Genomic DNA, 12201 nt, shown 5'->3' with positions numbered 1-12201 from the left:
CCACAGCTCACGGCAACTCCGAATCGTTAACCCACTGAGCAAGGGCAGGGACTGAACCCGCAACCTCATGGTTCCTAGTCGGATTTGTTAACCACTGTGGCACGACGGGAACTCCTAAAAGGAAACTTTTCCTTTGGAGATGTAGTTGTAAGAAATAACAGTATCCACTTCCCCCCACTGATAACATCTGGGATACTCTCCCCTTTACGTGGTTCCTTTTCCAGGGCTCTCTTCCCACCCTGTAGCTTGTCTTGTTTTCTGGTTTGTTTTTAGCTGAGGAAGAACAGCCTGCCTGCCCGCCCTGCCCACCAGGCTCAGAAGGCTGCTTGTTCTTGCTTGAAGTCAGGAGTCACAAAGGACACTCTTTTTTTTTTCATTTAAGGAAAAAACCACAGCTCTCTCCTCACCCCACCAGGAACATCTGCATCACCATCCCCTTCTCTCCTTTGCTGCTGCTAATGACAATATGATGACTTACTCTACTATTTGAAAACTATTTTTAATTAATTAATGTATGCTTTCTTGTTTATAAGTGGCTGATTTTAAAAGAAAAAAGAAAACTCAATATGGTATATGGAGGTTCCCAGTCTGGGGGTCGAATCAGAGCTGTAGCCACTGGCCTACACGACAGCCACAGCAACATGGGATCTGAGCCTTGTGTGTGACCTACACCACAACTCACAGTAATGCCGGATCCTTAACCCATTGAGGGAGGCCAGGGATCGAACCCACATCCTCATGGATACTAGTCTGATTCATTTCTGCTAAGCCACCCAGTATCCACTTCTCCCCAGTGGTAGCATCTTGAAAAACTATAGGACAGTACCACAGCCAGGCAGTGTCATGGATATGGTCCAGGTGCAGAACATTTCCATCACCACAAGGACCCTCATGCTGTCCTTTTACAGCCACACCCACCTTCCCCCTAACCCCTGGGAACCCCTCAGCTGTCCTCCATCTCTGTAATTTTGTCATTGCAGCAATGTTATATACATCTCAACATCATATAATAGGTAACATCTTGGGGATGGCTTTTTCCACTCAACACAACTCTCTGGAGATGAGATCCATCCAGCAGTTGTGTGTCAGTAGTTTGTGTGTTTTTTTAATTGGTGAGTCCATTCCATGGTATTGGTACCCAACCATGTGTTAACCATTCACCCCTATAAGGTGTTATGGTTCCTTCCAGTTTGGGGCTATTATTTTTTCCTCCACGGGTGATACTTATTTTCTTTTTTCATTTAAAAAAATTTTATTGGGAGTTCCCGTCGTGGCGCAGTGGTTAACGAATCCGACTAGGAACCATGAGGTTGCGGGTTCGATCCCTGCCCTTGCTCAGTGGGTTAACGATCCGGCGTTGCCGTGAGCTGTGGTGTAGGTTGCAGACGCGGCTCGGATCCCGCGTTGCTGTGGCTCTGGCTTAGGCCAGTGGCTATAGCTCCGATTCAACCCGTAGCCTTGGAACCTCCATATGCCGCGGGAGCGGCCCAAAAAATAGCAACAATAACAACAACAACAACAACAAAAAAGACAAAAGACCAAAAAAAAAAATTTTATTGGAGTATAGTTGATTTACAATGTTGTGATAATTTCTGCTGTACAGCAAAGTGATTCGGTTATACGTGTACTCACATCCATTCTTTTTCAGCCCTTTTCCATAGAGATTATCACAGAGTATTGGGCAGAGCAGGTCCCCACTGACCATCCCTTCCATATGCCACAGTGTGCATAGGCCAATCCCCAGTTTGGGGTTATTATTGATAAGCTATAGGCATAGGTTCTGGGTGAACATAAGGCTTCCTTTCTCTGGGTTAAACCTCCAAGTGTTCAACTGCTGGTTGTACAGTAGCTGCATGTCTATTGTGTCCAGTGTGGCTTCACTACTTTGCAGTCCCATCAACAAGGGATGGGAAGCCAGTCTCCCTGCACTCTCGCCAGAATCTGGCATCACTTTCTCTTTTAGCCATTCTGGAAGGTGTGAATTGCTCTCTCATTGTGGTTCTAAGACCATCTCTTCATGTCCTTATCTGTCATCTTTACCCCTTCTTGGAGAAAATGCCTATTCATGTCTTCTGCCCATGTTTCCCTCAGATTGTTTAGTTATTCACTGACGAGTTTTGAGGGTTTTTAATATATTCTGGATACTTCTCCTCTGTGGGAAATGTGGTTTCCAAAGACTTTTCTTATTCCGTACATTGCCTTTTCATCCTCTGAACAGGGTCTTGGCAAAACAAAAGTAAGCTTTGGTGAAGTTGCAAATTTATCAGAATTTTCTTTTATGAATGATTTTTCGTTGTTGTTGTTGTTGTTGCTTTTTTAGGGCCAAAGGTGCAGCATATGGAGGTTCCCAGCTAGGGGTTGAATCAGAGCTGCAGCTGCCAGCCACAACCACAGCAACGTGGGATCGGAGCTGTGTCTGTGACCTACACCACAGCTCACAGCAATGCCAGATCCTTAACCCACTGCCTAGTTGCTGCCTGTGACCAGATAGAGCAGGCTCCTGCTGTTGTTGTTGTTTGTCTACTTCCATTGCTATTTCTCAGTTGTTGCTTCATCAGTTCAAAGACTGCAACACACGAGGGGACAAGGAAATCTGGGGCCTCACACCAGTTCCTTAGTTCCTGACCAGTTCTTCGCTTCTTTCCTCTGCCCTGAATCTCTTTGTTTCTGTTGTGTATCTGTCCGATCCAGGATTCGTGGGGGTGTAGGGGGAAGAATGCTTCCATTTTCCTGGATGAGAAAGTTGACTTTTAAAAATTAAAATACTCTTCGATACAGAGATATTTGATGCTTTTTACCTATTTTTAAAGTTGCGCTAGTTTCTCCACTTACCTTGTAAATTCAGTACCTTTTGAGGCTCAGCAGCACCTCATGAAATGGGGACCCCAGTACTTTTGAGTCCTTTTGTGAGTCTGTTTCCTGGAGGCCCAGGCACATCCAGCTTTCCTCTTGTGGGATTACCTCCTTAATGACTTTCCTTCTCATTTTTATTATTTATTATTATTATTATTTTTGTGTGTGTTTTTAGGGCTGCACCCACTACATAGTGAGGTTCCCAGGCCAGGGTCCAATTGGAGCTGTAGCCCCAGCCTACTCCAGAGCCACAGCAACGTGGGATCCGAGCCGTGTCTGCGACCTACACCACAGCTTATGGCAACGCCGGATCTTTGACCCACTGAGCAAGGCCAGGGATCCAACCTGCATCCTCATGGATGCCAGTCAGATTCGATTCCATGAGCCACGAGAGGAATTCCCATTTCTCATTTCTAAAAATCTCTGGCTCCTTGGGAAACACATCCTGCGGGGAGCCGAGAAAATGCAGGGACTCAAAACAAGGACCTTGCCCGATGGCAAAAAAACCCTGAAGGCAGGTTCCTAACCAAGGAAGGGAGCTCACCTGAACAGTACAAGCCGAAGGTGGGCTTCTGGTCAGGATAAAAAACTCACCTGAACGGTGCATGCCAAAAGTGGGCCTCTGGTCAGGGTAAAAGCCTGCCTGAAGCATACAAGCCGAGGGCAGGCCTCAGGTTACACAGCTCTCATTTTGATGTTGATGGGGAAGAATTGGGGCTTTCCTGGAAAACAGTTTCCATGTTTGCACTGGAGAACATGGATTGTTTCTCTGGTGACCTAGTCTTCCCTTTTGTTTTATTTGTTACTCGGTTTTCCTCAGTCTTTCCTGATTATTTACTTATTATTCTTATTTTCCATTCTTATTTTTCTGTGGTGATTTGTGATTTAACAAAGTTACAATACTAATAAGAATTTCATCCTGAAAGACTTTCCCCTATTTTAATCCAACTTAGTTAAAACATAGTGTTTATCTATTAACTAGTCATATAGTAAACTTTAGAGTTAGGATTTTAATGAGGTCCATAGAAGTTAGCCATATATTATCCAAAAAACCTAGCTGTGAATTTTGTCTTTGATTTTAAAAGCTTTTAAGTGATAGCTAGTTTAATTAAGTTGGTTTATATTTACTTACTTATCTCCCTGACATAACACTTTGAAGATAAGCACCAGTCTACAAACAAAGTTTGTAAATGCCAAATTCTTATGTTTTATGGCCTCTTCAAAGTACTCACTAAGTTTAGTTAAGATAGAGCTCTTAAAACAGGATGCATAGCTGCTATACCATGTAATAGTTAACCAACGTACTTTTAACACTGTAATGTAATCTGTAATGAAAAACTGTCTATATAATCAACCACTGTTGTCAATAAAGTTTGAGCAGTCCAGCACCCTGAAAGAAGGGACAAAGAGGCTGTCTCCGATGCAAAAGCTGACGTCCGTCCATCTTCTTTGGGAAAATGTACACTCCCTGGCCGCAAGAGCTGGCCTCCAGCAACAATACTCTAAAATTATTATATGTTATTTGGGGCTCCCAGAATGAAAGAAGAAGGTGAGGAGTTTGAAAATAAAGATTGATCACTGGTGTTTCTGCATATTTGACCATATTTAAGCCTTGCTGGCAGCTGGGTTTACCAACATCCTTTAGCGAGGCTTTCTCAATTTTTAAAGAAGCATCATAGTGACATAGGGATATCTGTAAGTAGTCTTTGATTCTGTATTCTCACCTAGTCCCCAAATGGTGATTAACAGACATGCAAACTGTCCATCCTTATCTCTTTACATCCTAAAGTGAAGGAGAGTGGGGCTGAAGAAAACCAAACGGTGAATTTTGTGACCTGGAGCCTGGCCCTTGCCATCTGCCTCTGCAAGAATTGAATCATGAACCACTGTGGCTGCTGGCACTCAACACCCCCTGAAAGGAGCTCAGGGTGGAGATCAGGAGTGAGGTGCTCTGTGCTCTGGGAAACCTGGCAGAACAAGTCTTCAGATAGTTTGATATTATCAGGAGAAGATTTTAGGAGCCCAGTTCTTGCATCTCCTTGTATCTAGAAAAGCACTAAAAATCCTCCACGTTGATGTCTGCTCCTGATGACTAACAGTAACCTTCATGAGACCAGCAGCGACCTTCTGTAAAATATGTGCTTGGTTGCATGGACCTCCCCCTTCACCAAAATCACATCTCTACTGACCATCCCCCCTGCCTCTTTAGAGCGTTTTTGCAGAGCTCTCTGAAATGCTGCCCCCCCCCCTCCCCCAGGCTCTAGTTTTATTTGCCCCAAATAAAACTCAACTCTCAACTTTCAGGTTGTGCATATTTTTTCAAGTCGATCACTTGCATGAAGCTGGTCAAGGCCTCAGTACTGCAGTGGAGCTCAGTCACCATGTTTAGAGAAGAGGCAAGAATTCCGAGCTCCTGTTTTGCTACCGTGTAACTTGGATACCTGTTATCTTCACCTGTTTCTAACCTTTTTCCTCTGTCACTCAGAATTAACGTGATAATATTCACAGCTTAATTACATGACTTCTCAAGCAAAGACTTTTTGGAAGCTCATTTATTTTAGGCGTTCCCAGTCATTATCCGGTAAAGTTAACCCATAAAAGTCACTTCATTTTTTTCTAGGCCTCAATTTCTCATCATTTAAATGATAGGTTGACTTTGATTTTCCCTCTGCAAAGTCCCTGTCCACTGAACTCCCATGACTGTACAATTGTGAAGAAAGAGGGATTTAAATGCAAGGCATTGTGATCACCACTTTCTTTTTTTGTTGTGTAATGATGGTTGTGTGAAAAAATGCTTCCTCTTTTCAGGCAGGTCTTCTTAAAATGCAAATTTAAATGCTACAGAATGACGTTCCTTAATCCTCTAACTCCTTATAAAGTCAGCAGCCAGGAGGAATATGAATCATAGTATGGATTTTTGGGTAGTTTTTAAGCTTGTTCTTTGCTTAGCAATAATACCCATGATAGAAAGTAAGTCCCATCCAAACACGACAGAAGATAATGCATTTAAATAATGTGCTGTGTGACTGTTGTCTGTTCCTCAGTGTTTTGGCCAGAATAAGTGGTTAAAAAATTGAAGAATATAAATTGTATAAACTTGGAAACCTGAAAGTCATGACATAAGGCCAATTTTTATTGGTATGAGACGAGACAAAACTTTATTCTCATTTATAAATATTGGTTATTGGCTAAAAACTTTTAAAATTCCTTTGCACATAAATATTAGAAATAAAGACAGTAGGACATCTCAATTTCCAGACTTCAGAAGACTGAGGGAAAAGCAGATTTACCATTAATTATGTACAATTGGTAATTTCTGGGAAGTTTCACTCCTGCCTTGGAACCAAAACTGGTCTAACAGTTGAAATCTGCAAAGGCCCCCTCTGCTCCATGTCTCTGTCTTCACTTCCTTGAAATACTGTCAGCAGGTGACAGATTTTTTTTTCTTTTTTTCTTTTTATGGCCACACTTGCAGCATATGGAAGTTCCCAGGCTAGGAGTCAAATCAGAGCTGTAGCTGCAGCCTATGCCTCAGCTTCTGGCAACTTCGGGTCCTTAACCCACTGAGCAAGGCTAGGGATTGAACCTGCATCCTCACCAACACTCTGTGGGGTCCTTACCCTGCTGAGCCACAACAGGAAGTCTAGGTGCCAGATGTGACAGTCGTACCTGTTGTGAAATCCCTATTTAATAGCAGGACAAGAAATATTTAAGCAAACATTTTCTCTGCCCTCTGACCCCCCTCCCTGCACTGTGCATCGTGTGTCTTCATTGTGCATCAACCAAGACTCCCCATTAGCAGAAATATCTGCTCCACTGTAAACAGCAACATTCTGCATCAACAAGATGATTCTTTAAAGATAACATTCCTCCTTTCTCTTCTAAGGGACCATGAGGACCCACCGCTTTGTCTTTGAGGATCTGGATTGTGCAAACTGTCAATAATACACTACTTAATATACAGCCCTCTGCCTCAAAAAACTTATGGAACTGAGCCTTGACTTACAATGGGCAGAAGGGGTCTTGAGCTTTCTGAGATGCTGTGCCCAGGGTATTATCCTCAATTTGGCTTGAATAAAATTTTCCATTTCTTTCTTAGATGGACTGGCTCATTTTTTGTTGGCATATCCTTATTGAATTGCTTTCTTTGCCTTGACAAGGTACCTCACCTGAGCCCTGTTCTCCCCTACGATGGTGGGAAGTGACTAAGGACATACTCTGGGACCAGAATGACCTCCACGGGCCTTGATGGCTCTCTCCTTTCATAAAACCTCAGGGATCCTCCCTTTGCTTGAAACCACTCTCATTATTGCTCTTCTCTCTGTCATGACAGCCTGAATAAAACCATCTCCTCAACTGACTGGTGCATTTTTGTCTTTCAGAGTTGGTGCTGTCACTCGAAGGGTTTGGACCTGTCTTGGGATCATTTCTCCACCCAGGGGACAAGGCTCTCAGGCTCCTGTGTGCTCTTCCTGCTGGGGCTCCCGGTGAAGGTGAGCTTTCCTCCTGGTCCGGTGGACCCTCGTCCATTCATAGACTGGTGTGGATTCCAGCTTGATTCTTTGGGTACTTGCTTGGTTGTAGATGCTGAATTAATTCCACTTCATGGTCTGACCACTTGGTTATCTCTTTGTCTACTTTATACTTGAATCAGTTAAGAATTTCATGCCCAGTGGAAGTGGTGAATTTTGTATTTTCTGTCTTCATGCTTCATCCATGGTTGCAACTTTAGAGCTGAAGCTGTCGGCCTTTGCTCTGTGTCTACCACCTTAGATGTCTAATTCAGAAAGGCCTACGGATTTTATTGTGTGAGTATTGGTATTTTCTTACTTTCTGAGGGTATTACCAAACGAGTTGATAAAGTCTCTTAATGGAACTCTATCCTGATTGGTTTGCAGATAAATAAGTGCTGATATAAATTCAATTTGATTTTTAAAATGATTTTTATTTTTTCCATTATAGTCAGTTTTACAGTGTTCTGTTAATTTTCTACTCTACAGCAACGTGACCCAGTCACACATACATACATACATTCTTTTTCCCATGTTATCTGCCATCACGCTTCATCACAAGTGACTAGATAGAGTTCCCAGTGCTATACAGGAGGGTCTCATTGCTCATCCATTCCAAATGCCATAGTTTGCATCTATCAACCCTAGATTCAATTTTTAAAATCCCTGGGAATTAAAGAAATTGAACCTGGAATGCTTTCAACGTTGAAAAAAAAGTTATTCTTTTGGAAACTAATTTGAACATGTTTTAAGAATTCAAGCTCATATGTTTAGACAGGTCTTTGGCAAACAAGACTCGTTTAATATATTTTAATAAAAACAAACTATGTTCTCTGAGTTACCAGTGTTAAGTACAATGTAAGTGTCCTTTCTGATTCTACTGATTGTACTTAAGTACAATGTAAGTATGGTCTTTCTAAACCTATACAGGACTTATTGAATAAGCCAGCATTGCTGCTAATAAATGATTAAGATTATGAAAAATGCAACTTACACTTAACCAAAATGGAATTGTCATTCTGACAAACTTTATTTCAATAGTAACTATGTTAACATAAAGGTGATGTCTAAATTTGTGGGTAATTTAAACACCCTGAACTGATACTAAATCGAGTTAAGTAACAGATATTCTTTGCGTTTTTTTAATTACTCAAATGAGTTTATCACATCTGTAGTTGTATAATGATCGTAACAACCCAGTTTCACAGGATTTCCATCCCATAACCCAAGCACATCCCCCCACCCCCCAAAATGTCTCCTCCGGAGACCATAAGTTTTTCAATGTCTATGAGTCAGCATCTGTTCTGCAAAGAAGTTCAGTCTGTCCTTTTTTCAGATTCCACTTCTCAGCGAAAGCATTTGATGTTGGTGTCTCATTGTATGACTGACTTCACTTAGCATGATAATTCCTAGGTCCATCTATGTTGCTAAAAATGCTGGTATTTTGTTCCTTTTGATGGCTAAGTAACATTCCATTGTCTATATGTACCACATCTTCTTGATCTACTCCTCTGTCGATGGACATTTAGGTTGTTTCCATGTCTTGGCTATTGTAAATATTGCTGCAATGAACATCGGAGTCCATATGTCTTTGCGAGTCATGGTTTTCTCTGGATAGATGCCCAGGAGTGGGATTGCTGGATAACATAGTAGTTCTATTTTTAGTTTTGTGAAGAATCTCCGTACTGCTTTCCACAGTGGTTGCACCAATTTACAATGCCACCAACAGCGTAATAGGGTACCTTTTCCTCCACACTCTCTCCAGCACTTGCTGTTTGTAGACTTTTTGATGATGGCCATTCTGACTGGTGTAAGGTGGTGTCTCATAGTGGTTTTGATTTGCATTTCTCTAATAATGAGGGATGTTGAACACTTTTACATGTGTTTCTTGGCCATCTGCTTGTCTTCTTTGGAGAACTATCTGTTTAGATCTTCTGCCCATTTTTTGATGGGGTTGTTTGTTTTTTTGGTATGGAGCTGCAGAAGGTGTTTATAAATTTTGGAGATGAATCCCTTGGCAGTTGATTCACTTGCAAAGATTTTCCCCCATTCTGTGTGTTGTCTTTTTGTTTTGTTTAGGGTTTCCTTTGCTGTGCAGAAACTTTTAAGTTTGATTAGGTCCCATTTGTTTATTTTTGTTTTTATTATCAATACTCTAAGATGTGGAAAACAGATATTCTTTGGATACATATATCATTTATAAGTAAAATAGAATATTGAAATGTTGATTATTAACCATAACTTAAGTTTATGTACTTTCACTTATTTTTTTACCCTCAGAGAGGCTATATCTATTTGGGCTTGTTAGTAAATGTGTTCGTTTTGCCATTTCAAAAAAATTTACCTTAAGGAATGTATATAAATATGGAAATTTGTAGGGAGTTCCTGTTGTAGCTCAGTGGTAGCAAACCCAAATAGTATCCATGAGGATGTGTGTTTGATCTCTGGCTTCAATCAGTGGGTTAAGGACCCGGTGTTGCTGTGAGCTCTGATGTAGCCACAGACGTGGCTCAGATCCAGTGTTGCTGTGGCTGTGGCTTAGGCTGGCAGATGCAGCTCTGATTCGACCCCTAGGAATTGGAGTTCCCCTAGGCTAGCCTGGGAACTTCCATATGCCATGAGGGGAGCCCTAAACAAAAACCCAAAAAAAAAAAAAAAAAAAGGGTGGGGGAGGAGAAAGAGAGAGAAAGAAAGCTTAAAAAATGTTTAAATGTGTAGCGATTTCACTAAAAGGGTATTTTATTTGTAGTGCTCAAAACTGGCTGAATTTGAGTTTTATTTGTGATATTTATTAGCAAAATACACGAATAAAAATTTTCATATAAAATATAGTGATGCAAAACTAAAATTAAGTTTTCTGTTAAGATGACAAAAATTTTCTGGGATTATTAAATTGCTCTTAATAAGGTTATCCTTCACCTTCTGTGTAATCTACCTAGATAACAGAGTCTGTGTCTTACCAGAATAACCTTCTATGGCTATGCTGACTGTATTATGTCCTTTATTTTGGAAGAAAATATAGGCTTCTTATTTATGGAAGAGCTAAGGTGTTTTGTTTTGTTTGTCTTTTTGTCTTTTTTAAGGCCACACCCGCTGCATATGGAGGTTCCCAGGGTAGGGGTCTAACTGGAGCTGTAGCCACCAGCCACAGCCACAGCCACTCGGGATCCTACACCACAGCACATGGCGTCCTCATGGATCCTAGTCCGTTTCTTTATCACTGAGCCACAATGGGAACTTCTGAGCTAAGAGGTTTTATAGTCATGTTACCTCCTTTAAGTTCTTAAAAATCTTTATTGCCACTTTGGCTAAATAGGTCACCAAGTATTGCTTCTTAGTAAACCACGATCCTATCTTGATCAAGTGTTTAAGTCTCCTGACAACTTTTCGTACTTTGCTTGCCCCCAATCAAATCATCAGTGATAGCATTGGCACCTAACACTGCCTTGAGACTTCCCAGAGGGCCCCTGGAAATCACAGGGTACTTGTTCTTCGTCTTGTGGAAATAGAGGTTCCAGGCATAATTAGGCTTATTTGACGTGTTACTGTTGATGATTTGCCTGGTGAGCCCTGGCCAATAAGAAGGGTTGCCCAGCCCTCCGTAGGTGAAATGTGTACAGGCAAAATGTTGTAAACACAAATATATCAGTATCTCAGGCTGTCTGGGAGGTGCCCCGGGAATGGCTGCTGCCCCACCTTCCACAAGAGTCCTGGCCAGCTGGCCTGAAAATTGGTGACAACTATGTAATGCTAGAAGTCATAGTTTCAATGATATGTAATGCTAGAAGTCATAGTTTCGATGACTACTTAAAAGGTTAGGTTTGTCACAATTTCACTTCTTCAACTTGAACCTAGCATTGTCCTGGCCAGTGGTTTTCAGCTGGTGTTAGCATCACTAAGCTACACAGGCTTCAGTATTCATGGGTTGGGGACCTACTGCAGGGTTATGGAATATTTACTTGATAATCTTGATATCACCTTAGCAAATTCATGATGCTGTATGTCAGGATTATATAGGTTATGTCTAAGGATACTTTTCTTTGTAAAGATTGTGTCCATACAATTAGATGCAATATCCATTCTTTTCAAATATACTGTTAATCATTATGTTGATAGATATGTTGTCTGAAACTCATTTGAACAGACTTTATTCTCTTGTGTGGCAAGCCACAAAAACAACTACATCCCTTGCCAGTTGGTTATTCTTATAATGAACTCATCAGACCTGTTACTTTGAAGATGAGCAGTAGTAAATGAGGCACAGTCATTTTGAGTCTTTTGTCACTTGTAGATAATTTTTGTTTTCCTCTGATGCTTTCCAAAAAGAGCTCACCATCACCCACAGGAAGAGAGAGCCCGGTGATGGCACTCTGTCAGTTACCTGTCAGTTACTGCCTGGCCCCAGGCTTCTGACAGCATCACTGAAACAGTTCTAAGACCCTACCAGTGGGGTGAGAGTCAGGATTGCCAGAATTTAGATGGGAAACAAATGGCTTCATGTGACTGTTAATCTGAGAGGGAATCAAATAAGAATTAACGACATAGGACTAAATCAGCTGAAGAAGGATGATCGTGGGGTTTGTTTGGAATGTTGTTGATGCTTTCCATGCTCTATTTTTAGGGTATACAAAGAGCTCCCTTTCTCTTTCCTCTAAGCTACCTGTAATTCCTAACAATTTAGTAGGCTCTGCTCCTGTAAACTGAAATGAAACATTTTTTTTCTCTTTTTTTTGCTTTTTAGGTTTGTACCCTGTGGCACATGGAAGTTCCCAGGCTGGCGGTCAAATTGGAGCTACAGCTGCCAGCCTACACCACAGCCATAGCAACTTGGGATGCA

The sequence above is a fragment of the Sus scrofa genome, chromosome 1, assembly GCF_054392235.1.
Source record: "Sus scrofa isolate SSC_HxYL_T2T_F1_AM1 chromosome 1, Sscrofa_HxYL_maternal_Yorkshire_Landrace_v2.0, whole genome shotgun sequence".
NCBI classification, from domain to species: domain Eukaryota; kingdom Metazoa; phylum Chordata; class Mammalia; order Artiodactyla; family Suidae; genus Sus; species Sus scrofa.
Note: the sequence above shows the minus strand (reverse complement) of the source record.